Here is a 25,794-nt window from a genome sequence, read left to right on the forward strand (position 1 = left end):
AAACTATAAGTGTGTATTTATAAGAGTTAGTGTAGTTACGGCCTAATATCTCACCCAATTTATAATTGTGGAAAGCGGGCACCTGTGAGGATCAGTAACTAATATATATATAGAAATTAATAAGGGCTATATCCCTTAAACATTCATAATTTAACCAGGATATCTTAGGCATTATAGTGAATCATTTCTCAAATGCAATTAATAAACTTATGCTAACAAAAAAGTAAAAAAAATTGCATATACCCATCTATATCAACATAAAAAAAAAAAAAGGGTCAATTTATTTAACTAAATTTAAGCAATTACTTAACCGTCCAAATCCCTCTCTCTCTTCTCTCCTAAAGAGGGAGACTGTTAAACAGAAAATAAGTGCACCATTCTTGAAACGTGTAATATATCATATAATATGCCACGTGAGGAGAAAAGCCAGATTGCCCAGGCCTAGTCTCTTAGCTCTCTATAAGCCTCCAGGTAGCGTAGAGATAACCTAGATAATGAGAAACACCATTTTCAAAATGGTCAGGAACCGATGTACTGTTGCGCCTTGTATCTTAAGGTAAAGTTCAGCTTTATGAACTAATTGTGGCAGTTCTAAATACCATCAGTTGTAATCAGTCCTGCTATACTTTGGCACCTTGATGTAAGAAATACTCCTAATTCTTCTTTAGGGAACACTTCAGGCTCTTGTTACCCCTAGACCATCGAGAGGAAAATAGATGAGTAGGAGAAGGGGGGCGGAAAGAGAGTTCACCAAATAGAAGAAATGTCACTTCTCCCTAGCTTATGTCAATTCAGTCCCTCAAATGGGTCACTTAGCCTCATCCACCTCCTGTGAATCTTCAGCTCCCAGGAGCCAAGATACCCCATATATGTACGCTATGCCTGTAAGCCAGGTGTGCTTTATTAGGTATAAAGAAACATTTGGCAGTCCGCTTTGAAAACCTTGTAGAGGTAAAGCCGGGATTCCTTCCCGCTATCGGTCAGTCAGGCCAAACAAACAAGCAGCTGTGACGCTCTTCATCGCGAGGAGGGCGCGCTCCCCACAGATCTCTCTGCAGGCAGACTACCCCCTCCTACAAGTGGCTACTCCAGTCAGCAAGGCCAACCACTTCACGGGCAATATCTCTCTTACCCGACTTTACTGTCCTTCTCCTTCAATCTGCCGGTTTTTCTCTGCGGTAGTTGCGGTATCCACCGCCGGGCTTTACCGCCAGTAAAGGGCTTCCTCTGCTCAGACGTAGACTGCGTCTGTAGAACTTGCAACCGGCCCCAGGGATTCCGGATAGCGCAAGCAACTTTTAGCCGGGGGAGATTTCCTAGCTCCCTTCTCTAGAGCGCCGTGAGCCGTGCAGCGTGTCTAACGGCTCCGCCCCCACCGGAAGTCCTCCTCTGTCTATTAAGCTTAATGAAGCTATTAAAAGGGTTTGATATTTTTAAATATTAGCATTCAAGGTGCAAGACAGCCATAATTTGTATAACTACTTATTAAAAAAAGAGGATTTCCATTTGATTTAACCATGCATGGATTGGAGGGCATGGTTTTCAAGCAAAAAAAAAACTGAAAAATGTTTTTGAAATATTCCTATAAACAAACACTTTTTCATTGTATGTTTCATTTTATATTTTTTTTTTTTTTTTTTTAAATTAAATATGTTTTGATCAGGATTTTCACCTTATGTAATCCTAACTCATATTTCCATTAGCAATTATTATTAAGTATGCATTTAGCATAAGACCCCAAGGATCTCTCGGCTAGATTACGAGTTTTGCGGTATGAGTAAAAAAGCAGCGTTAAGGCTCATAACGCTGCTTTTTCACTCTTGCTGCTATTACGAGCCATGCAGGTTTTTGGGCACCGCACACTTTTTTGGCCGTACTGCAAATTAACTTACGCTATTTGCGTAAAGTCTTTTTTTCAATGGGACTTCCATAGTGCCGGTATTACAAGCTTTTTCTGGGAGGCCAAAAAGTGAGCGGTACAGCCTATTCCGCAAGATTCGTAACGCATTCTAAAGTCAGTAGTTATGAGTTTTACATTACAGAGCTCTAGCATAAAACTTATAACTAAAGTGTTACAAAGTACACTAACACCCATAAACTACCTATTAACACCTAAACCGAGGCCCTCCCGCATCGCAAACACTAAAATAAAATTATTAACCCCTAATCTGTCGCTCCTGACATCACTGCCACTAGAAAAAATATTAACCCCTAAACCGCCGCACTTCCGCATCGCAAATACTAGTTAAATATTATTAACCCCTAATCTGCCGTCCCTCACATCGCCACAACCTACATTACAGTTATTAACCCCTAATCTGCCACCCCCAATGTCGCTATTACTATAATAAATTTATTAACCCCTAAACCTAAGTCTAACCCTAACCCTAACACCCACTAATTTAAATACAATTAAAATAAATCTAAATAAAACCTACTATCATTACCTAAATTATTCCAATTTAAAACTAAATACTTACCTATAAAATAGGTAGCTACAATATAACTAATAGTTATTTATTTATTTTTATTTTTATTTTGCAGTCAAGTTTGTATTTATTTTAACTATGTAGAATAGTTACTAAATAGTTATTAACTATTTACTAACTACCTCGCTAAAATAAATTCAAATTTACCTGTAAAATAAAACCTAACCTGAGTTACAGTAACACCTAACCTTACACTACAATTTGTCAGGGTTTTTCACTGTTGTGTTTGCCATGTGCTGCTGGCAGCCATTTTACTCGCCTCTCTTCCTGAATATGGTGCATTGTGGGGGATGCTGCTCATTTCCTGCACTTCCTTTTATGGCCAGACTGGTGTGCATCATCCATGTGAGACAGGATGCAGTCTCAGAATTGCGATGTCATCACTTATTATTTAAAGGGCCTCTGTTCAGTATGCTTTGCCTTTGCGTTGTCTCAGACCTGTTTGTGAGAGTTCCTGTGTATTACCTGGCTACCTGATGTCCTTCCTGGTTCCTGATCCCTGGCTTGTTCCTGACTCTGCTATTTTCCTTGTTCCTGATTTCGGCTCGTCTGACTATTCACTTTGGCTTTGTCTGACTATTCGCTTTGGCTCCTGACTCGGCTCGTCTGACTACCAGCTCTGGTTTTGACCCCTGGCTTGTTATTTAACTTGTGGACTTTTTATTATTTTTTGCTATTAATAAAGGTGTGATTATTTTTGTACTTCTTGTCTCAGTCTTATTCCTGGCACCCTGACACAATTAAATAAATTACCTAAATAATTTTTTTTACCTAAATTACAGAAAAAAACAAACACTAAATTACACAAAATAAAAAAAGATATTATCAGATATTTAACCCCTTAATGACAACTGACGTACCAGGTACGTCCTGCAAAAACTAGCAGTTAGTGACAATGGACGTACCTGGTACGTCAATTGTTTAAGAGAGTGCTGGAAGCGATCGCAATTGCTTCCAGCAGCTCTCAGGGTATTGCAGTGATGCCTCGATATGGAGGCATCCTGCAATACCTTTTAACAAGCCTCCAATGCAGAGAGAGCCACTCTGTGGCCCTCTCTGCACCGGTATCAATGGTGCAGAGTGTTCCCGGGGGGAAGCAAAGAGCCGGCAGCGTGCGGGCGCGCGTGTGCACGTGGGTGCGCGCGCGTGCACGTGGGTGCGCGCGTGCACGTGGGGCCCGCGCGTGTGCATGTGGGGCGCGCGCACGTGGGCGCGCACGAGCATATTAGCCACTGACACCAATGAAAAAAAAAAAGTTCAAAACATAAAAAAAAAAAAATATATATATATATAAAAGGATCTGGGGGGGGTTGGGGGTATTGAGGGGGGGGGGGCTGCTACACTACAGAAAAGTTTATAAATATTTTTGGGGGCAAAATTTATAAATATTTTTGGGGGCAAATTGGGTACTGGCAGACAGCTGCCAGTACCCAAGATGGCGGCAATTAAGTAGCAGGGAGGGTTATAGAGCTGTTTGGTGGGGGATCAGGGAGGTTGGGGGCTAAGGCAGGGCTCCATTACAGCAGAATACATTTTTTTAAAAAATAAAATAAAAAAAACTCCTTTTATTTAGTACTGGCAGACTTTCTGCCAGTACTTAAGATGGCGGGGACAATTGTGGGGTGGGGGAGGGAAGAGAGCTGTTTGGGAGGGATCAGGGGGTGGGATGTGTCAGGTGGGAGGCTGATCTCTACATTAAAGCTAAAATTAACCCTGCCAGCGCCCTACAAGCTACGTAATTAACTCCTTCACTGCTGGGCATAATTCACGTGTTGTGCGCAGCAGCATTTAGCGGCCTTCTAATTAACAAAAAGCAACGCCAAAGCCATATATGTCTGCTATTTCTGAACAAAGGGGATCCCAGAGAAGCTTTTACAACCATTTGTGCCATAATTGCACAAACTGTTTGTAAATAATTTCAGTGAGAAACCTAAAATTGTGAAAAATTTAAAGGTTTTTTTTATTTGCTCGCATTTGGCGGTGAAATGGTGGCATGAAATATACCAAAATTGGCCTAGATCAATACTTGGAGTTGTCTACTACACTAAACTAAAGCTAAAATTAACCCTACAAGCTCCCTACATGCTCCCTAATTAACCCCTTCACTGCTGGGCATAAAACACGTGTGGTGCGCAGCGGCATTTAGCGGCCTTCTAATTACCAAAAAGCAACCCCAAAGCCATATAAGTCTGCTATTTCTGAACAAAGGCGATCCCAGAGAAGCATTTACAACCATTTGTGCCATAATTGCAGAAGCTGTTTGTAAATAATTTCAGTGGGAAACCTAAAGTTTGTGACAAAATGTGTGAAAAAGTGAAATTTTTTTTTAATTTGATCACATTTGGCGGTGAAACGGTGGCATGAAATATACCAAAATGGGCCTAGATCAATACTTTGGGATGTCTTCTAAAAAAATATATATACATGTCAATGTATATTCAGGTATTCCTTACAGATATCAGGGTTCCAATGTAACTAGCGCTAATTTTGAAAAAAAAGTGGTTTGGAAATAGCGAAGTGCTACTTGTATTTATGGCCCTATAACTTACAAAAAAAGCAAAGAACATGTAAACATTGGGTATTTCTAAACTCAGGACAAAATTTAGAAACTATTTTGCATGGGTGTTTTTTGGTGATTGTAGATGTGTAACAGATTTTGGGGGTCAAAGTTAGAAAAAGTGTGTTTTTTCCATTTTTTCCTCATATTTTATAAAAAAATTTATAGTAAATTATAAGATATAATGAAAATAATGGTATATTTAGAAATTCCATTTAATGGCGAGAAAAATGGTATATAATATGTGTGGGTACAGTATATGAGTAAGAGGAAAATTACAGCTGAACACAAACACCACAGAAATGTAAAAATAGCCATTGTCATTAAGGGTAAGAAAATTGAAAAATGGTCCGGTCATTAAGGGGTTAAACTAATTACACCTAATCTAATAGCCCTATCAAAATAAAGAAAGCCCCCCAAAATAAAATAAAAAACCCTAGCCTAGACTAAACTACCAATAGCCCTTAAAAGGGCATTTTGCGGGACATTGCCCCAAAGAAATCAGAAATTTTACCTGTAAAAAAAAAAATACAAACACCCCCCAACAGTAAAACCTACCACCCACACAACCAACCCCCAAATAAAATCCTAACCAAAAAAAAATAAGCTCCCCATTGCCCTGAAAAGGGCATTTGGATGGGCATTGCCCTTAAAAGGGCATTTAGCTCTTTTACAGTGCCCAAACCCTAACCTAAAAATAAAACCCACCCAATAAACCCTTAAAAAAACCTAACACTAACCTCCGAAGATCCACTTACAGTTTTGAAGACCAGACATCCATCCTCAACAAAGCCGGGAGAAGTCTTCATCCAAGCGGCAAGAAGTCCTCAACGAAGCCGGGAGAAGTCTTCATCCAATCCGGCAGAAGTGGTCCTCCAGACGGGCAGAAGTCTTCATCCAGATGGCATCTTCTATCTTCATCCTTTCGACGCGGAGACATCCGGCGCGGAGCATCCTCTTCTTTCCATGACTAATGACGAATGAAGGTTCCTTTAAATGACGTCATCCAAGATGGCGTCCCTTGAATTCTGATTGGCTGATAGAATTCTATCAGTCAATTGGAATTAAAGGTGAAAAATCTTATTGGCTGATCCAATGTCTTATTTTATTTTGTGTAATTTAGTGTTTGTTTGTTTTTGTAATTTAGGTAATTTTATTTTATTTAGGTAATTTATTTAATTGTAGTGTAAGGTTAGGTGTTAGTGTAACTCACGTTAGGTTTTATTTTATAGGTAAATTTGAATTTATTTTAGGTAGGTAGTTTATAAATAGTTAATAACTATTTAGTAACTATTCTACCTAGTTAAAATAAATACAAACTTGCCTGTAAAATTAAAATAAACCCTAAGCTAGCTACAATGTAACTATTAGTTATATTGTAGCTAGCTTAGGGGGGTTTTTTACAGGTAAGTATTTAGTTTTAAATAGGAATAATTTAGGTAATGATAGGAATTTTTATTTAGATTTATTTTAATTATATTTAAGTTAGGGGGTGTTAGGGTTAGACTTAGGTTTAGGGGTTAATAAATTTAGTATAGTGGCGGCGACATTGGGTGCGGCAAATTAGGGGTTAATAAATGTAGGTAGGTGGCAGCAATGTTAGGTGCGGCAGATTAGCGGTTACTAATATTTAACTAGTGTTTGAGAGGCGGGAGTGCGGCGGTTTTTGGGTTAATATGTTTATTATAGTGGCGGCAATGTCCGGAGTGGCAGATTAGGGGTTAATAAGTATAATGCAGGTGTCGGCGATGTCGGGAGCGGCAGATTAGGGGTTAATAAGTGTAAGATTAGGGGTGTTTAGACTCAGGGTTCATGTTAGGGTGTTAGGTGTAAATATAAAATTTGTTTCTCCATAGTTATCAATGGGGCTGCGTTACTGAGCTTTACGCTGTTTTTTTGCAGGTGTTAGGCTTTTTTTCAGCCGGCTCTCCCCATTAATGTCTATAGGGAAATCGTGCACGAGCATGTAAAACCAGCTCACCGCTGCCTTAAGCAGCACTGATATTGGAGTGCGGTATGGAGCTCAATTTTGCACTACGCTCACTTCTTGCTTGTTAACGCCGGGTTTATGGAAACCTGTAATACCAGCACTGTAGGTAAGTGAGCAGTGACAATAACGTGCAAGTTAATACCGCACCCCTCATACCGCAAAACTCATAATCTAGCCTTCTGTTTAGTAATATTTGCCCACAAAAATAGCACATTTCAGAAAAACATACTTCCTTTTATAATATCTGGCAATTATACCTGGCAGCATTATTCATTTCATATTTTTATCTTATTTAGATTTATACATTTTTTAGCTTTGCTTGTATATTAAACGTCTTATAGGAGATATATCAAGGAAATAACTTATTTTTTTTAAAAACCTAATCCTTTATTTAACGTGAAGACTGTTCACTTATATTGATAACGTGTGGCTATGTGGCCAATTTATTATATGCCGGGCAGACATAATTTGCTGTAACGAATTATGTCCACCCGACATTGACAAATGCCGACAGCAGAAGCTGTCGGCATTTATCATTGTACAAGCATTTCTTTTGAAATGCTTGTGCAATGCCGCCCCCTGCACATCAGTGGCCAATCAGGCACTAGCAGGGGGTTTCAGTTATCCCGATCGTATCTGATCGGGATGATTGCAGTCTGCCACCTCAGCTTTACCACATCAACAATAGAGATTCAGTAATTTCAATATACTTTACTGAAAGCAATTTTTCAAATATATATATATATATATACATCCAATCCACTGGTGGTATATTAAAACACATTGATAAAATGCTCCTATAAAAGATCCTTGTCCAATCTCAAAATCCGTAGTTTTAGACTGGGGTTATTTTTTGATCAATTCCAAACCTTACCATGTCAGAATGGTTAGCTTTCAAAATGCAGAGTTACATGTTCAGAACCAATAGAGCTTGTTATCAGCAGAAGGATTATCACCCGGTGCCACTCGATTGTAATAGTATCCATAGATGATTTCAGTTTGCGAATTACACTGCTCCAGGAATTCAAGCTCTGTTACTTACTTTCAAGGACCATATAAGAGACCAGCCCACCAGGCATTTGCCCTGTATATCCTATGGCCGTAAAGCCCCTAAAATAGATTTAATTGTCAGGTGATCATTGTGATAATAGTGTCCATTTATATGCACAGAGGCTCATGGGAGTCCATGGGTTCAATTTATTAAAGACCAGGTGGATATGATTTGCTGTAGAATTATGTACGCTGTTGGCATTTAACATTGCACAAGCATTTCACAAGAAATGCTTTTGCAATGCTGCCCCCTGCACATTTGCGGTCAATTGGCTGCTAGCAGGGTCTGTCAATCATCCCGATCGTATCTGATCAGGAAGATTGCAGTCCGACACCTAACAGGTGGCGGACAAGTTAAGGAGCAGCGGTCTTATGGTCTCGGGTGGAACAAGGAGCATCGGCTGCTTGATCAATCTCCCCCCTATATGTGAAGATCAAAGTTACATATCTGCAAAGAAAGGCCCTTTTTTATTATTATCGGTTATTTGTAGAGCGTCAACAGATTCCGCAGCGCTTTTGACTATAGAGTTTAGAAAATACTATTATTTGCAACCATATTGTAAGGTTTTGGAAATTTTTTATCATTCCATGCACATATAGGTAATCCAACAGTTAATGTATTAGCAGTTGATATTATTTGCCTGAGTATTACCTTTAAGAAATGTTACACTTGTATTTCACTTTGCTGTTCCATTCTCATGCAGTGTTCTTAGCGAGAAATAGTGGGATGGCACATTCCAAGAGAGATATTGCTACGCACTAGTGTGAGAATATTAATATTATTACTTTTATTTTGCCAAGTTCACTAAATTAAATAATATTATTGGCATAACATTAGACACACTTACTAATCTGTATTAATTATTAGAAATGTTGAGATGGGGCCCAAGAGTTTTGGGTAACATCTTAGAGAGAAGTCTCAAATATAGCACCTATGGAATTTGCTCATGTTCTACTGAAAGGTGACTGAATATAACTGCGATTTTATGCCTGTGCACAATTGTACACTTATATTAATACGATATTCGAAACTCAAAGATAAGTAATGCATTAATTGCTTAATCACTGCCTTGTTTTATAAGCTGATAACTAATTTATATTATTGCAATAAGTTCATAATAAACATTGTTATTATTATACTGCATTTTTGTGTGTCTGTTTCAATCTTACAGTACTATTGTAAGACCGAGTTTGCACTTCCCCAGAGCCAGGACATAACACATATTTATTTACGTTTTAGAAACATTTTAAACATTTTGTTGTGCAGTTCTCACGTCATGTTACATTCACAAAACTAACAATATAATTTGAATCTGTTGGGTCTGCTGAAAAAAACAATATAAAATATGTGTAGGTTTCTCACTGTAAAATGGTCTACAATGGGGGTTAAATGTGAGCAGCATCTATAAACTCCAAAACAGCTCATCACAGGGGTGAAGATGGCTCAGCAGTTAAAGGGTTAATATGCAACAACCAATGCTGGAAACAATTTTCTTTATTCGGAATGAATACACTAATAACAAGTGATTTTTAATAGTTCATTTTTTTAGTTTGTCAAAGACATTTTACAACTTTCAGTCTAGCACCTTTTTTTCCTGTCTGCATTATGATGGGTTTTTTCGTAATTATCTTCAGTATGTGTTTCATAGTCAATTACTTATATTCAAGAGATCGCCATATAGAAAATTTTATTAAAATATATTTAAGCCTCATTTTATTATCTATAGCTGACATGGTAAAAAAAAAGTTTATTAATGGATTGGCAAGATTTATCTGCTTTAAAATAGTGTAGCTGTCTAATGCATCCATATTTTATTACAAATGGAGCACTCTTGCCAACTGCGCTAGAAGAATTTTTTTTGTGCTCATCGTGTTGTACTCGTATTACAAGTTGAAATTAAAAAATTATTGCACGTGCACTAACACAATGGGTGCAAAAAGCTAAAGTTAGAATATCTCGTGAGTGAAGTTAGAATATCTCGTGAGTGATAACCTATTCCCCCATAGTAGTCAATAGATCAACACCCCACTCGCGCACTAACCTGAACGCTTATTCTGAAATGCGCTAACAAAACATAAAAATATGAATATTTCACATTCCAATGTACAAGAATATGTTCTATTTATTTTTAAATACATATTTTTACATATATATTATGGTATTTGGGTACAATATACATCTATACCTATATATACATGATTATACATAGGTATAGATATATACAGATATATATATATATATACAGTATATATATATATATATATATATATATATATATATATATATATATATACAGGTGGCACTCGTTTAACAACGGTTCAATTTACCCCGTTTCAGAATAACAACCTTTTTTTCCAGTCATGTGACTGCTATCGAAAAGCATTGAGAACCAGTGCATTTATTAAAATAGTCAGTAGGTGGAGCTGTCTGCTTGTGTTGCAGCAAAGCCAAGCAAGTTGAAATTAATCAATTTAACCAGACCTGAGCTATCAAGCAGATTTCAAAGGAACAAGATCTTCCTGTCTATAAATCAGTCCAGATTGGAATGCATAGAAAGAACTGTTTACAGAAAAATGCAAGTGAAATCTGTGTTGCGTGATTATTTTATTAGGTTTATAATGCTGTTTAGCAAATGTTTTTGTTCATTTAACTTAGTTTAATTATATATTCTGTGTTGTATGATTATTTTAATAGGTTTATAATGCTGTTTAGCATTTAAAGTCTTCATTTCAAAGCTTTAAAAATAATATATTAGGTGTTACTTATGACAATTTTGAGAGGGGCCTGGAACCTATCTCCCTCATTTCCCATTGACTTACATTATAAACTGGGTTTCAATTTACAACGGTTTGGATTTACAACCATTCCTTCTGGAACCTAACCCCGGCTTAAACTGAGGGCTACCTGTATATATATAAATATATATATAGCAAAGGAAAAGATAGACACTCTCTGGACTTTAAACGTTATGCCGTTTTTAGCTTGATATAATAAAGGTTACATTTTTATACAAGTCCAGAGAGTGCCTATCTTTTCCTTTGCTACTATTCTGTTCTTTTGATGTGCACCCTGGCAGATATACATAAGAAGGACTGTGCTTATATATATATATATATAGGAATATCTATTTAGACATACATAGAACATATTCTGCTATGTGCAGAATATTGGAATGTGAAATATTTACAGTAAATACATAGTTAAAGCTTTTATTAAATATGAATATTGCATAAATATGCTTTTTCATGTTTTTATCTACTTGACAGCAAAGGGCTCCAATGTATATATATATATGGAGATGAGTAGAATGTGCCCACTCAGTGTAAATGAGTGGAGACAAGCGTTACTCCTATGGATGCGCTAGTCAGTGGTCTGAAAATCTAATAAGACAGCTATTTGGTACAAATATTTAGCAATAGACAAAGTCTATGAAATATAAGAAAATAAGAAACAAAGGGTAAACAGCGCTTATAGATAATCCTAAATATAGTATATAATTGAGTCTCAGGGGTAAAGATAAGCGATATGTATATATATATATATATATATATATATATATATATATATATATATATATATATATAGTCTTTGATTGAAGAACAGAATGGTGAGATCCAAGTGTAGTGGAAGTGTATTAGATACCCTTACCAAACGTTACCCCAATCATATGAGGTAAGTTTGCCGCATTGGAGGATGTAGCTGGTGGTTGGTGAATCCTGGATGGTATGATCTGTATTATTAAGCTGAATAATACAGATCATACCATCCAGGATTCACCAGCCACCAGATACTCAATTATATACTATATTTAGGATTATCTATAAGCGCTGTTTACCCTTTGTTTCATATATATATATATATATATATATATATATATATATATATATATATATATGTGTGTGTGTGTGTCCATATGTATTTATGTGTTTATATGTGTACTTATGTCTGAAATACATATATACACATATAAATACTTATGTATACATATATAGACATTTTATTCTAACACCTGAGATCTTATATCTTTGAGACCCTATAACTTCCGTGTGCAATATTTTTTAATAATAATTTTTATTAGATGGTGTTTTTATAAGTGTATCTGTACTTTGTAATATATTTTCAAGGTGTTTTGTGAAACTTTTTCATTTTGTGAAACAGTTAAGCAGAGCGTTGAGTACGTGGTAATCATTGCAGGGTACATTGCGATTGCGCTCACACGTTCACAATTACTTTCAACTTGTAATACAAGCACGGTTTAACTTGCATACAAACAAATGCAAAAACCAATAGCGCTTCCCTTGTAATCTAGCCCTATATGTCTCAATTTTTTATTGTTACTTTGCCTTTTGAAAACCCACAAATTTTCTTTTGTGATTCAGACAGAGGATACAATTAAAAAAAAGTATCCAATTTACTTCTATTATCAAATTTGCTTTTTCCCATGATATTTTTTATTGAAGAGATACGTAGGTAGGCATCTGGAGCACCACATGACAGGAAATAGTGCTCCCATCTAGTTTTACTGCAAACGGATAACATTCTTACAAAACTGCTGCTTTATAATGCTCCAGAAATGGGCCGGCTCCTAAGCTTACATCATTGCTTTTAAACAAAAGATTCTAAGAGAATGAAGAAATGTTGATAAAAGTACAGTAAATTAGAAAGTTGCTTACAATTGTATGCTCTATGTGAATCTGAAAAGTTTTTGGGTTCCATATCCCTTTAATGGTGTTTTTCTGTTTAAAATCATTAGATACGTTTTTCTAAGGGAATGTGAATGACCCCCATATCTGTTAAAAATGAAACGTGAATTTAAACTATGTTTCAGTATTTTAAATTAGATTGAGTATTGTTCTAAAGGTGCTGTCTCTTTATTTTATAAGCTATCTTTAATTTTGATCTGTTTTGTTTGACCTTGGGACCTCCTGTATTGTCTCACTTGCTTTTGTCTAAATATTTGTGCTCAGGTTTAAATTCTATAAGTAACATTTATTATCTCTTTTTTTATACTCTTTCAGAAGGTTTTACACCATAAACATTTTCATTTTGCTTTGACAGAAAAACACTGCCATCTATAGAAACCAAGAAACAACCAAATCATCTAGAACACTTCTATACTTTTAGCAGTAAATGAAGTGCTATTTTCATCCATGAATATTTTAAAAGTTGCTCAAACAAAGATTTTTCTTTTTATATTTTATATTATATTATTTATTATGATGTGACCTGAATGAAGAATAAATACTGACAGAAAATATTGCACTTTAAGTTTAGTTTAGTTTCATATTAGTAAAGATTGGGGTTTACATTTGAAATTATTTTTTTTTATCTTATATGATTTCTATACACTAATAGAATGCCTGCCTAACTGCAATATTTTGAAAAATAAATCATTTATGTTTTGCGAAATACATTTTAGCTAATGCTTCTCTTTAAACATTCATTTTGTACTTTTTTAATTTCCTTAACAGTTGCACAACAATTAGTTAATGTAAAAAGGTAAGGTATTTCTTATTATAATCTTAATTAAATGTAATCAATTTATACCCAAAAGTATAAAAAATAAAACAATCCTGACTGGTTAACTTGAATATCCAATCACGTTTGTGGAGGGGCTGGCTAACTGATTCTGCTCACTATGGCCTAGATTTGGAGTTTGGTGGTAGCCGTGAAAACCAGCGTTAGAGGCTCCTAACGCTGGTTTTAAGCTACCTCCCGTATTTGGAGTCACTCAAAAAAGGGTCTAACGCTCACTTTTCAGCCGCGACTTTTCCATACCGCAGATCCCCTTACGTCATTTGCGTATCCTATCTTTTCAATGGGATTTTTCTAACTCCTGTATTTAGAGTCGTGTCTGAAGTGAGTGTTAGAAATCTAACGACAAAACTCCAGCCGCAGAAAAAAGTCAGTAGTTAAGAGCTTTCTGGGCTAACGCTGGTTCATAAAGCTCTTAACTACTGTACTCTAAAGTACACTAACACCCATAAACTACCTATGTACCCCTAAACCGAGGCCCCCCCACATCGCCGACACTCTATTTAAATTTTTTAACCCCTAATCTGCCGACCGCCACCTACGTTATCCATATGTACCCCTAATCTGCTGCCCTAACATCGCCGACCCCTATATTATATTTATTAACCCCTAACCTGCCCCCCACAACGTCGCAGCCAGCTACCTACAATAATTAACCCCTAATCTGCTGACCGCAAAGAGCCGCCACCTACATTATAGCTATGTACCCCTAATCTGCTGCCCCTAACACCGCCGACCCCTATATTATATTTATTAACCCCTAATCTGCCCCCCTCAACGTCGCCTCCACCTGCCTACACTTATTAACCCCTAATCTGCCGAACGGACCTGAGCGCTACTATAATAAAGTTATTAACCCCTAATCCGCCTCACTAACCCTATAATAAATAGTATTAACCCCTAATCTGCCCTCCCTAACATCGCCGACACCTAACTTCAATTATTAACCCCTAATCTGCCGACTGGAGCTCACCGCTATTCTAATAAATGTATTAACCCCTAAAGCTAAGTCTAACCCTAACACTAACACCCCCCTAAGTTAAATATAATTTTAATCTAACGAAATTAATTAACTCTTATTAAATAAATTATTCATATTTAAAGCTAAATACTTACCTGTAAAATAAACCCTAATATAGCTACAATATAAATTATATTTATATTATAGCTATTTTAGGATTAATATTTATTTTACAGGTAACTTTGTATTTATTTTAACCAGGTACAATAGCTATTAAATAGTTAAGAACTATTTAATAGCTAAAATAGTTAAAATAATTACAAATTTACCTGTAAAATAAATTCTAACCTAAGTTACAATTAAACATAAAACTACACTATCAATAAATTAATTAAATACAATACCTACAAATAACTACAATGAAATAAACTAACTAAAGTAAAAAAAATAAAAAAGAACTAAGTTACAAAAAATAAAAAAATATTTACTAACATAAAAAAAATATTACAACAATTTTAAACTAATTACACCTACTCTAAGCCCCCTAATAAAATAACAAAGCCCCCCAAAATAAAAAAAAATGCCCTACCCTATTCTAGATTACTAAAGTACAAAGCTCTTTTACCTTACCAGCCCTGAACAGGGCCCTTTGCGGGGCATGCCCCAAGAAGTTCAGCTCTTTTGCCTGTAAAAAAAAACATGCAATACCCCCCCCCCAACATTACAACCCACCACCCACATACCCCTAATCTAACCCAAACCCCCCTTAAATAAACCTAACACTAAGCCCCTGAATATCTCCCTACCTTGAGTCGTCTTCACCCAGCCGAGCCAAATTCTTCATCCAAGCGGAGCAAGAAGAGGTCCTCCATCCGGTAGAAGTCTTCATCCAAGCGGGGCAGAAGAGGTCTTCCATCCGATTGAAGTCTTCATCCAAGTGGGATCTTCTATCGTCATCCATCCGGAGCGGAGCAGCAGGATCCTGAAGACCTCCGACGCGGAACATCCATCCTGGCCGACGAATGACGGTTCCTTTAAATGACGTCATCCAAGATGGCGTCCCTCGAATTCCGATTGGCTGATAGGATTCTATCAGCCAATCGGAATTAAGGTAGGAATATTCTGATTGGCTGATGGAGCCAATCAGAATATTCCTACCTTAATTCCGATTGGCTGATAGAATCCTATCAGCCAATCGGAATTCGAGGGACGCCATCTTGGATGACGTCCCTTAAAGGAACCGTCATTCTTTAGTTGGACGTCGCCGGATGAAGATGGGTCCGCGGTGGAGGTCTTCAGGATGGAGCCGGTCCTCATCGGATGAAGATAGAAGATGCCGCTTGGAAGATGATGGTTGCCGGTCCGGATCTACTCTTCTTCCCGGATAGGATGAAGACCTTGGAGCCTCTTCTGGACCTCTTCAGCCACCGGATGATGAATTGCCAGCCCCAGCTTGGGTTGGATGAAGATTTTGGAGCCAGGACCGATCGGTGAACCTGGTATGGTGAAGACAAGGTAGGATGATCTTCAGGGGCTTAGTGTTAGGTTTATTTAAGGGGGGTTTGGGTTAGATTAGGGGTATGTGGGTGGTGGGTTGTAATGTTGGGGGGGGTATTGTATGTTTTTTTTTTACAGGCAAAAGAGCTGAACTTCTTGGGGCATGCCCCGCAAACGGCCCTGTTCAGGGCTGGTAAGGTAAAAGAGCTTTGAACTTTAGTAATTTAGAATAGGGTAGGGCATTTTTTTATTTTGGGGGGCTTTGTTATTTTATTAGGGGGCTTAGAGTAGGTGTAATTAGTTTAAAATTGTTGTAATATTTTTCTTATGTTTGTAAATATTTTTTTTATTTTTTGTAACTTAGTTCTTTTTTATTTTTTGTACTTTAGTTAGTTTATTTCATTGTAGTTATTTGTAGATATTGTATTTAATTAATGTATTGATAGTGTAGTGTTAGGTTTAATTGTAGGTAATTGTAGGTATTTTATTTAATTAATTGAATGATAGTATAGTGTTAGGTTTAATTGTAACTTAGGTTAGGATTTATTTTACAGGTAATTTTAAGGTAAGGTTATTAAATAGTTCTTAACTAATTAATAGCTATTGTACCTGGTTAAAATAAATACAAAGTTACCTGTAAAATAAATATTAATCCTAAAATAGCTATAATATAATTATAATTTATATTGTAGCTATATTAGGATTTATTTTACAGGTAAGTATTTAGCTTTAAATAGGAATAATTTATTTAATAAGAGTTAATTAATTTCGTTAGATTTAAATTATATTTAATTTAGGGGGGTGTTAGTGTTAGGGTTAGACTTAGCTTTAGGGGTTAATACATTTATTAGAATAGCGGTGAGCTCCAGTCGGCAGATTAGGGGTTAATAATTGAAGTTAGGTGTCGGCGATGTTAGGGAGGGCAGATTAGGGGTTAATACTATTTATTATAGGGTTAGTGAGGCGGATTAGGGGTTAATAACTTTATTATAGTAGAGCTCAGGTCCGCTCAGCAGATTAGGGGTTAATAAATGTAGGCAGGTGGAGGCGACGTTGAGGGGGCAGATTAGGGGTTAATAAATATAATATAGGGGTCGGCGGTGTTAGGGGCAGCAGATTAGGGGTACATAGGGATAATGTAAGTAGCGGCGGTTTACGGAGCGGCAGATTAGGGGTTAATAATAATATGCAGGGGTCAGCAATAGTGGGGGCGGCAGAATAGGGGTTAATAAGTGTAAGGTTAGGGGTGTTTAGACTCGGGGTACATGTTAGAGTGTTAGGTGCAGACGTAGGAAGTGTTTCCCCATAGGAAACAATGGGGCTGCGTTAGGAGCTGAACGCTGCTTTTTTGCAGGTGTTAGGTTTTTTTTCAGCTCAAACAGCCCCATTGTTTCCTATGGGGGAATCGTGCACGAGCACGTTTTTGAGGCTGGCCGCGTCCGTAAGCAACTCTGGTATCGAGAGTTGAAGTTGCGTTAAATATGCTCTACGCTCCTTTTTTGGAGCCTAACGCAGCCTTTCTGTGGACCCTCAATACCAGAGTTATTTTTATGGTGCGGCCAGAAAAAAGCCAGCGTTAGCTACGCGGGTCCTTACCGACAAAACTCTAAATCTAGCCGTATGTGTATTAGTTAATGATATCCATTCAAAACAGTGGGTAGGCTTCATATTTACAGTTAGCCTGCCCATCCTCATAAGTGATTGGTTAGCCTGATTAGCCAGTCAGACATGTTAAATCGGTCGTCATTGTTGACGTCAGCGACATCACCAATTACTCCTGTAATTCCCGACCTGGATGATTGAAAATAGCATGCAGGGAGAAATAGTTAATTAATTACAAGACTTTTTTTGTTGTGTTGCCATAGAATAACATTTTAGTAAAATCTTATTTTCTAAAACAAATAAACATATGTTTTATGGTAATTATTTTTCAATAACCATACTCCCCCCCCATTTGCCTTGTTTTGAGGAACCAATCTGGGCTTGCATCTGCAGACAGCAAGGCTAGCCATGGTCATAAAGTTAGTATACAGTGCTCTGTTTTGCAGTTGTTATCAGTTAAAGTCAAATGGTGAAAGATACGTAGCAGAGTTAGAGTTGATAAGTCAGCAGGGAACTTTTCCTGTTCTGAGAATTAGAAATTGATCAATTTGTATAGCCAAATTACATAAAAAGGCGCCAAAATAAATAACATGTGTGTGTATATATATATATATATATATATATATATACATACAGTATATATATAAATATATTATCTATATATATATATATATAATATATATGTAAAACAAAATATATATATAAAAAAATGTATTGTTGATGTGTTTTGTGTCACGATTTTTTGTTTCGCAAAACAATTAAGCAGAGCTCTGAGGGCGTAGTAACCTGACGAGCATTAACTTCAATAGCGCTCAAGTGATCACAATTACTTTTAACTTGTAATACGAGCACAATTTAAGTTGTGCGTAAACGAACGTGAAAACCCAATATTGCTCGTGCGCAAAAGTTTGTGCTCCACTAGTGATCTGGCCCTATGTATTTCATGGTTGATGTGAATGTAAGAGTGTGACTTTTCCCTGCAATTTTTTTCCAAATCCTCAAGTATTTATTACATGTAGGAGGATTGCCCTCCACCTTGACTGCAAAGGTGCTAATAATACTACACCAGCATATATTCCTCTAGATGTATATTTTTGCATGGCGTTTCTGTTATGGGTTTGTTTCTATGATAAATTATTTTTCAAGTACTACGTTTTTACAAAGAAATGGGTTAGACATTGTTTAATCTTTATGTGTGTTTCCTGACTGACCTTATTGAACAAGTAACTATTTTTTGTTAACTAAATTATTAAAACAGTAATTAAAGCTTTCCAACTGTGCTTGTAATTTATTTTGAAAAAGTAACACTGTTAGGTAATGATTTTCATTTGTTTTTAAACATGAGATCTTGTTTATGTTGAGTATGTACTATTGGCTAAATTACGAGTGGAGTGATAATTATAGCTCCCGCTTGCACGCCAACTCAGCTCGACTTCTGCTCTTTGCGTATTTTTGGTAGTACACATCACATATTACAAGTTAAAAGAAAATGTTTTTCGCTCACACAATAACATGACACACTCATAGAGCAGAAGTTATAATATTGCAACTTTAATGGAGACTTTAATAGAGAGAAAAAGTAGGAGAAAAAAACAAACTAATACCCATACTTGTGCACTAACCCTAATTGCCATAAGCCCCCTACTCTAATAACCCCTAAACCACCACATAGCCCACCACAAAGTTCCTATTACACTATTAACCCCTAAGCTGCCACATAGCCCACCACAATGTCCCCACTACACTATTAACCCCTAACCCGCCACAACCCCATCACAAAAAATCCCTCTATACTATTAACCCATAAACTGCCACACTCCCACATCGCAAACTACCCCTCTACACTATTAACCCCTAAACTGCCACAACCCCCATTGCAAAATATCAATTAACATCTGAACCCCCTAACCATCTAAACCCCCTAACCTAACACCCCCTGTTACCCCTCATAAAAATAAGCTTACTAGGGAAAAAAATAACCTATCCTTAAAAAAAAAAAAAAAATGCTGTAAAAAAAATAAATAATAATAATAATACAAAAAATACAAAAATAGTTATGCCTATTCTAAAACTAAAGCAACGCTTAAACAAAACACCCCAAAATAAAATACCTATAATAACACTAATCTATAGCAATAGTCCTTAAAAGGATTTTCTGTAGGCAATTGCCCTAAAGTAAATTAACTCTTTAAAAAACAAAAACAAAAAAACTACACTGTTCTACAAGTAAACCCCCACCCCCCCAAAAAAGGCTATCTAAAAAAAAAAATCTACTCCAAACATTCCCCCGAAAAGGGTATTTAGCTGAGAATTTAACTCATTCACTGCCCAAAAAGAAAAACAAACAAACCCCTATTCTTAAAAATAAAACACCCAAAAGAATCCTACCACTAAATCCCAAAGGTTGTACTCACCAAAGTTGAATCAAGCTAATATGTGGCGCAGTCCATCTTCATCCTGCAGCGGTCCATTTTCATCCTGGTGGTGGTCTATCTCCATTCCGGTGGCGATCTTCTATCTTCATAAATCTTCTGATCTTCTGTCACCATGTACACTTCAAGTGGTCACCCGCCGCGCATTGAATTTTAAATGCAAGGTACCCCCTTTATATAGGGGTACCCTTACATTCCTATTGGCTGAATTTAAATTCAAATCAGCAAATAACAATAAAAGCTTTTTCCATTGTCTGATTTGAATTTGAAAATCATCCAATAGGAATGCAAGGGTATCCCTATATAAAGGGAGACCTCACATTCAAAATTCAATGTGCGTCAGGAAGAGGCAGCGGAAGATTAGAAGATAAGAAGATGAATGAAGATAGAAGACCGTTGCCAGGATAAATACAGAAGACCGCTGCTGATAGGAAGATGACCTCTGCTATGAAGGAGCCAGATTCAACTTTGGTGAGTACAATCTTTGGGGTTTAATGATAGGATTTTTTTTGGCAGGGATATTTTTATGTTTGTTTAGAAAAAAAAAAATTCTGGGCAGCAATACCCAGCCAAATATCCTTTTAAGAGCAATTTTTAGAGTATTTTTATTTTAATTAGTAATATTTTTTTTTCTTTAATGCTAGCCTTTTTATTTTCTTTAATGGTAGCCTTTTTTCATGTGATGTTAGGTTTAATTTGGGTTAACTTATGGGGTATTAGGTTAGGAGTTAGCTGGTTAGGGGGTTTAGATGTTAGTGGTGGTTGTGGCAGTTTAGGGGTTAATAGTGTAGAGGTGTAGTTTGCAATGTGGGGTGTGACAGTTAAGGAATTAATAGTATAGTGCGGTAGTTTGTGATTTTTGTTTTTGTTGAGGGGTTAATAGTGTAGTAGGGTAATTTGCAAAGTGGGGGTGAAGCGGTTTAGGGGTTAATAATATAGTGGTTTGTGATGTGGGGTGTGGATGTTTAGGGTTAATAGGGTAGAGGGGTATTTTGCAAAGTGGGGGTGTGGTAGTTTAGGTGTTAATAGTGTAGTGAGGTAGTTTATGATGTGGGGTGTGGTGGTTTAGGGTTTAATAGAGTAGAGAGGTATTTTGAGATGGGGGTTGTGACGGTTTAGGGGTTAATAGTGTAGTGGCATAATTTGCAATGTGGGGTGTGGCAGTTTAGGATTTAATAGAGTATTTTAGTGCAACTGTTTCCTCAAGTCAAACTCTAAGTTTAAGTTTGAGCATTAAAATTGTCATTGAGTTACAGCAATCGCATTTACTTTCAATTTGTAATACCAGGAAACATTGTCGCTCAATGCTGCCCATTGAAAATATGGTGATCGTAAATTACTGTGAGTTTGCGCAAACAAATTTGATGTAATTTAAACAATGTGCCACTGGTAATATGGATTTGAGCATGAAGAACACTGCAGTCCACAGTCTCACGATCGCGTTTATGCTCCTCCCACTAACAATTGCGCTTCACTCGTAATCTAGCCCTATATTTGCTTACACATTTTTGGGTCTGGGTGGCATTTGTAGACAATTGTTGGGAAGCTCTTCTATGTGAATGACTTTATGTGTTAAACCAATATAGGATTAGATTACAAGTGGAGTGCTATTGATAGGAACCTGGTATTACAAGTCCATTCTAAAACAGAATAATAATCCCATTAGCTTGCCCTATAATTTCAATGTATAGCGCAGCAGTGCTAAATATCTGTATGTGCTACACTTACCTCAGTTTGTTTTAAAACAACCAAATAATGAATAGGGCAGAACAAACTGGAAGTATATACTACCATACCTCAGGAGCAGCACAGCGGACAGAACATCTTGAATCATTATGAGGTAAGTAACTGCTGCAACATGATAAAGCACAGCTCCCACCAGTCCCCACACTGCTCTAGGTATTCACACAGTAGGGGATTTACTGTTACTGTTTTTTGTTTTTACATATACACCCCCACATCTTGAGAGGCACTAGTGCGGTGGTCCAGTGAAAGTATATACTACCATACCTCAGGAGCAGCCTCATAATGATTGAGGTAATTGGAAGTAAGTACATTGCTATAGGGGGCAAACACCCCATAACCCCAGTGCTATTGTCCTCTTATTTTCTTTTTATCATTTTAAACCTCGGCTTTGGAGCGCAGACTTGCAATCCTTGTTTTTATTTGTTCTCTTTAGTAAAGTTTTTGGGAATCTTCATTACCTTGTTTCTGCTGCCCAAATCTCCGGAAATTAACTTTATGAACTCAGTACATCATATGGTTATATACATTGTTTTTAGTGTTACAGCGCGGTTGACATTGTCTTGTTTTATATATATAATATATAAATATATATATATATATGTATATGTATATATATATATATATATATATATATATATATATATATACTGTACATATATATACATACACACATATTATATATATAAATATATATCTCTATATCTATTTCTATTTATTTATAGATAGATATCTACATCCTGTTATTTTGATAAATAAATATATATATTTTTTTCCTCCCATTTCCCACTTACTACCTCTTGCCACTCCCTCCGCATACTCTCCTCTCACTAACCCTCTCAGTCCTTCCTCCACTTGCTTTTAATACCAAATACACCTAAATAAACCCACTGTATCTGAAAAAGTTATGTGTAGTTAAATAAATGTGTGTGTGTATATGTTAAATGTTATATAGATTGTCTTCTAAAAAGACCATTTAAAGGGAGAGTCTACTTGGAAAAAAAAAACTATCTTTTTGAAAAGACAGATAATCCTTTTATTACCTATTCCCCAGTTTTGCATAACCAACACTGTTATATTAATATACTTTTTACCTCTATCATTACCTTGTGTCTAAGCATCTGCAGACTGCCCACTTATTTCAGTTCTTTTGACAGACTTGCATTTTAGCCAATCAGTGCTGATTCATAAATAACTCCACAAGAGTAAGCAGAATGCTATCTATGTGTCGCACATCAACTAGAACAGTCTAGCAGTGAAAAACTGTGAAAATGCACTGAAATAAGAGGTGGCCTTCAATGGATTAGAAATCAGTTTGAACCTTCCAAGGTTTATCTTTCAACAAAGAATACCAAGAGAACAAAGCAAATTGTATGATAAAAGTTAATTGGAAATTTGTTTAAAATTGCATACCCTATCTGAATCATGAAAGTTTAATTTTGAATTGACTATCCCTTTAACTTAACTGAATTTTAGTTACATATATAGATTTGCATAGAAAAGAACAGACAATTTAATTTTTTTCACATATTTATCTTTTTTTATACACACTACAAAAATCTTGCACCAGTTAAACCATAAGTCTAGGTAATTATATTTATTATTTTATGTTTTTAATGGAACATCTTAAAATTGAAAATCCTTTCTTTTCATAATAGGTTTAGAGTTAGAGTGACATATTTACCTGGGGAACATTGCGGAAACACCTCTAGATATTTCTACAATTGGGGAAATTGATAAAGCTGAGAGAAGTAGCTTTACGCAGCTTTGGGGCAAACACACATAAAACTGATAGTTAAGAAGCAGTGGTCATCAAGCAGTTGCTTCCTAACCTGTATGCTCTTAGCTTTTGGTTTAGAAACAACCCAGACCAGTCCCACCGAGGTGATTGACAGCCCCTGCTGGTGCGTGATTGGCCACACGCTACCAGGGGTGGCAATTCACAAGCAGGTTAACAATCACACAGGAATCCACAATTAGTTACACTTAAAGGGACAGTCTACACCAGAATTTTTATTGTTTTAAAAAAGATAGAAAATCCATTTATTACCCATTCCCCAGTTTTGCATAACCAACACAGTTATAATAATATACTTTTAACCTCTGTGATTATCTTGTATCTAAGCCTCTGCAAACTGCCCCTTTATTTCAGTTCTTTTGACAGACTTGCAGTTTAGCCAATCAGTGCCTGCTCCCAGATAACTTCACGTGCATGAGCACAGTGTCAACTATATGAAATACGTGAACTAACACCCACTAGTGTTGAAAAACTGTTCAAATGCATTCTGAAAAGAGGTGGCCTTCAAGGTCTAAGAAATTAGCATATGAACCTCCTAGATTAAGCTTTCAACTAAGAATACCAAGAGAACAAAGCAAAATTGGTGATAAAAGTAAATTGGAAAATTGTTTAAAATTACATGCTCTATATTAATCATGAAAGTTTATTTTGGCCTAGACTGTCCCTTTAATGGATGGAAAATGTTATGTTCCTCCATTTCAAAAATTAAAATGAAATAGATATAAACAATTGAGATGGGCATTTTGGCTTTGGACAAATACAAATTTAGCAGAATTATGCCAGTTCAGCGATTCTTCTACTATAAGAGCAGACAAATAGATTATATGATGAAGCAGATGAAGAAAGTCTGAACAAATAGATCCCTCCAATTGCTTGTTCCTACCATTTGCCACCAAAAAGGTGCAGGAAGGGACTGAAAAGTGGGAAAGGAGATGTAACATTTTGTCTAACAGCTCCTTAGATTGCAATAATGTACAGGGAGTTTGACTATTCATGTGTCCATGCACCCTGTCCAGTCCTGCCATTGTATAATTAATTATTGTTGTTTAGGGACAGCCAGTAAGGAAGTAAATGTTTTTATACAGGCTTGTCCAATCAAGCCTTAAAGGAAAAAGTACACTGTAAAATTGTTTTTCCATAAATATATTTTAAATGACTTGTTATACCAACTGCAGAGTATAAAATATTTGAGAAATTGCATTTTTGGGTTTATTTGTGTATCTGAAGTAGCTGGTTTTGTGCTTTGAAACCACAGCCTATTACAATGGGTTGAGCTTCAGGTAATATCAGATCTCATTATGTTATCACTTTTATGTACACAGACTTGCTTCCTTATCTTATATTTGTCTGGAACACCAAAGCTCAATACATAGAGAGAACAATGGAAAATTATAATGTTATTACTTAATTATCATGACCCCCACTGAGGGTGTAATCTCTTCTGCTGGCTGTGTTTACTTAGGCTTGTCAATAGCGTATACGCCAGTATCAAAACTTTCAATATAGGTTGGGAAACCACAAGCTAAATCAGCTATTTCAAATGCTGAAATATGAGTAAAGGAGCTACTTGCAACCAATTTAATACACTCTAGCAGGTAAAAAGGATCATTGGAAATAATTTAAAGGGGAGAAAGTTTTTGGGTGAACTGTCCCTTTAATCTGTCAAAGAGAGGTGGGGTACTAGGGGACTCTCAGCAATTTTCAATTACCTTGACTTGGGTCAGATCGTAAAGTCAGGAGGTCCTGAGAGGTCAAGGTAGGCTGCAACAAATAAGCAAGTTATAGAGTTGATCACAGTCCTTTATAAATGCTTATCAAATTATTTAACTGTGAAAATCCACCTATATTTAAATGGTTAATTTTGTAGAAAATGTTTTTAGATAAACTTCAATAAAGGATTGCATCTCTATGTGTTCTGCTGGCATTGAAAGATAGGTTATTTTAATAGTACAGATCATATAATGTATGATTTTTTTTTTAAATGAGATGTAAATTTATTGTTCCCATTGAAAATAATAGTAACAAATTGAAAACCTATATTCGGCTGAACGCCCACATAAAAAAAAAAAAAGTTAGCTGAACCAAATATTTTGAAAAATATGAAACAAATAGTTTTTTTAATAAGCAACTTTTTTTTCC

The sequence above is a fragment of the Bombina bombina genome, chromosome 5 (genome assembly GCF_027579735.1).
Source record: "Bombina bombina isolate aBomBom1 chromosome 5, aBomBom1.pri, whole genome shotgun sequence".
Classification (NCBI taxonomy): domain Eukaryota; kingdom Metazoa; phylum Chordata; class Amphibia; order Anura; family Bombinatoridae; genus Bombina; species Bombina bombina.